The sequence below is a fragment of the Arachis ipaensis genome, chromosome B10 (assembly GCF_059453495.1).
Source record: "Arachis ipaensis isolate K30076 ecotype BB chromosome B10, ASM5945349v1, whole genome shotgun sequence".
Classification (NCBI taxonomy): domain Eukaryota; kingdom Viridiplantae; phylum Streptophyta; class Magnoliopsida; order Fabales; family Fabaceae; genus Arachis; species Arachis ipaensis.
In genome coordinates, this window is record NC_142435.1 from 118,993,084 (window position 1) to 118,996,707 (window position 3,624).

General features: G+C 42.1%; 1 non-coding gene across 1 annotated transcript; it reads left to right on the plus strand.

Annotated features, from left to right (window-relative positions):
* The first annotated feature begins 3,265 nt into the window (after positions 1-3,265).
* LOC148581472 (small nucleolar RNA R71) lies at positions 3,266-3,373 on the plus strand. The gene has a single exon (XR_015897880.1). It is a non-coding gene; the product is annotated as a small nucleolar RNA R71 (small nucleolar RNA).
* The last annotated feature ends 251 nt before the right edge of the window (positions 3,374-3,624 follow it).

A 3,624-nucleotide genomic window follows, 5' to 3' on the forward strand; every position in this document is an offset into this window, starting at 1 on the left:
TACCAAGTAAATAGGCTCGAAATTTATCCAGAGCAAAAACAATAGTAAGAAGCTCTTTCTCAGTAGTAGTGTAATTGGATTGTGCTGCATCTAGAGTTTTAGACGCATAAGCAATAACAAAAGGGTCCTTACCTTCACGCTGAGCCAATGCTGCTCCTACCGCATGGTTGGAAGCGTCGCACATTATTTCGAATGGCTGGCTCCAGTCCGGTCTTCTCACAGTTGGAGCTTGAGTTAGGGCGGTCTTCAGCTTATCAAACGCTTGTTTGCAATCTTCACTGAACTCAAACTCAATATCCTTCTGCAGTAGTCTGGATAAGGGAAGTGCAACCTTACTAAAGTCCTTAATGAATCTCCTGTAAAAATCTGCATGGCCAAGGAACGAGCGGACTTCCCTCACAGAAGAGGGGTAAGGTAAACTAGAAATAACATCCACCTTTGCTGGATCTACAGAAATGCTAGTATTAGACACAACATGTCCTAGTACAATCCCTTGTTTAACCATAAAGTGACATTTTTCAAAATTTAATACAAGGTTTGTACTGACACATCTATCTAATACTGTAGATAATCCATCTAAGTAAAGGCTAAAGGAATCGCCATAAACACTAAAATCATCCATAAAAACTTCCGTACAGTCCTCAATAAGATCAGAGAAAAGACTCATCATGCACCTTTGGAAGGTAGCTGGTGCATTGCACAAGCCAAAGGGTATTCTCTTGTAAGCATAAGTCCCAAAAGGACATGTAAAAGTAGTCTTTTCCTGATCCTCAGGAGCTATATGAATCTGGAAATAACCTGTGTAACCATCTAGAAAACAATAATGTGATTTACCTGACAGGCGATCCAGCATTTGATCAATGAATGGAAGAGGATAGTGATCCTTACGGGTTGCTTGGTTGAGGCGTCTTTAATCAATGCAGACCCGCCAAGCGTTCTGTACTCTGGTTGCTATGAGCTCTCCATGCTCATTTTTCACTATAGTGACTCCAGACTTCTTTGGCACTACTTGTACTGGGCTTACGCATTCACTGTCTGAGATGGGATAGATGATATCTGCCTCCAGTAGTCTAGTCACTTCCTTTTTGACAACCTCTAAGATAGTGGGGTTCAGTCTTCTCTGGGGTTGATGAACGGGCCTTGCTCCCTCTTCTAAAAATATTCTGTGCTCACATACTTGAGGGTTGATGCCTACTATATCTGCCAAACTCCACCCAATTGCCTTCTTGTGCCTCCTCAGCACACTTAGTAACTGCTCTTCTTGTTGAGAAGTGAGTTCCCTTGCAATGATAACTAGACACTTTTGCTTGTCCTTAAGGTAAGCATATTTGAAGTGTGGAGGAAGGGATTTTAATTCTAACTTCTGGTCATGGTCAGGCTCTGGGTTGTCTGGAGCTGGCAACAATGGGAAAGCACTGTCATTGTCCTCTGAGAATGTCCCCACACGTGGACCTTGTCCTGTGTGCTTCTCTTTTAGCTCCTCTTAGTGAACTTCAGCCACGGTTTCATCTATAATGTCACACTGGAAGATAGAATGATCTTCTGGAGGGTGCTTCATAACTCCATTCAGATTGAAACTTACTAATCGGCCATCTATTTTAAAAGAGTATGTTCCTGAAAAAGCATCCAATTTGAACTTAGATGTCTTCAGGAATGGTCTTCCAAGTAGGATTGATGATGGCTTCTCTGAGTCATTTTGGGACATCTCCAGAATATAAAAATCAGTGGGGAAATGTGAGTCCCTTAATGCCCACTAATACATCTTCAGCAACTTCAACCACTGTAATAATGCTTTTATCTACTAACACAAAACAAGCTGCCGACCTTTTTAAGAGAGGGAGCCTCAAAATATCATATATAGACAAAGGCATTATACTCACACGTGCTCCTAAATCACACATGCAGTCAGAAATTATCACACCACCAATAGTATAATTAACCATACAAGGACCTGGGTCACTACACTTCTCAGGTAAACCACCCATTAAAGCAAATATGGAACTACCTTAAGAAATAGTTTCTAATTCATTAATTTTGTCTTTATGTATACATAAATCTTTTAGAAATTTTGCATATTTAGGTACCTGTTGAATAACATCAAAAAGAGGAACAGTTACCTCAACCTTTTTGAATATCTCTACCATTTTGGGATCAGGTTCCAGCTGCTTCCTGGGCTTCCTTGCAAGTTGTGGAAATGGAATAGGAGTGGTGTCTTCTGCAGTATCTGTGCCCTGTGGTGCTTCCTCCTGTGGTTGAACTTCTTCTTTTTCAGCTATGTCCTGTGTGTCCTCTTCCTCTTCAACATCTTCTATTTCCACTACCTCTTCAGCTGAGGCGTGTTCTGGTGGGCTTGGCTCCTCCTAATTCCTCTCCTGCAGTGTGGTTCTGGACCTTAGGGTGATGGCATTAATGCCACCCTTGGGTTATTGGAGCTCAAAGGCTGGTTATTGGAGTTATTCATTGATCCAATCTGTGAGACAAGAGCTTGCAAAGTAGCGTTCAGACCATTTAGAGTGGCATTAATGTTATTTTCCATGGTCTATTGTCTCCGATCAATAGATTGTAGTAAATCATCATTAGAAGATGAGGAAGGATAAGTAATTTGAGAGGTCTGCTATTGGGTATTCTGTGGTCTTTGGGATTGTCTTAGGTAAGGTGCTCTGTAAGGCTGGTTCTGGTTCTGCTGCCTGTTGTTGTTATTATTCTACCTCTGATTTCCCTGATTGTCTCTGCCTCTTCTGTTGTTGTTGTCCCTTCAATTCTGGTTAGAATTGTCCTGCCATCCATGGTTGTAATTGCCACCTTGATTGTACCCTTGGTTGGGGCGGTCATAGAAGTTATGAGTGGCTGCTACGGTGTTGTCTTCCTGCTGGAGCTGCGAACACTCATCAGTATAGTGGCTATAATCAGCACAAATTTTGCAAACTCTCTGTGGGATTAACTGTTGGTTTTGCTGTGGTGGAGAAGGTTGAGCTTGCTGAACTTGTTGTTGATTCAATTGCATCTGCTTCAGCAAGTTGGTCATTTCACAGATACTCTGAGTTAGAGCAACAGTCTCTCTGCTAGAGGATACTTCTGCAACAGCTTTTGAACGGCCTTGTTTCTGCCTGTGATTCCGAGTAGATTCAGCTAAGTCGCTGATCAATTGCCATGCCTCATCAGTGGTCTTGTACTTTTTCATAGACCCATTGCTAGCACTTTCTAATGTGGTCTTATCTTGGGGCCTCATGCCTTGTGTGACGTAACCGAGTAATACTATCTTGTCAATCATATGGTGGGGGCATGCTTCCAGAAGATTATTGAAGCACTCCCAGTATTCATAGAGAGTCTCAGATTCATCCTGAACAATCATGGAAATGTCTTTCCTCAGTTTATCAGTAACTTCAGCTGGAAAGAATTTTTCCAAGAATTCTCTTCTCAGTGTATCCCAGTTGGATACAGTTGCTACTGGTTGAGTGTAGTACCACTCTCTTGCCTTACCCTCAAGAGAAAATGGGAAAGCTTTCAGCAAAATTGAGGTTTCATCTGCACCATCACGCCTGACGGTAGAACAGGCTGCTTGAAAATCTCTCAGGTGCTTGATAGGCTCTTGAGCAGGCAAGCCATGAAACTTGGGCATCAAAT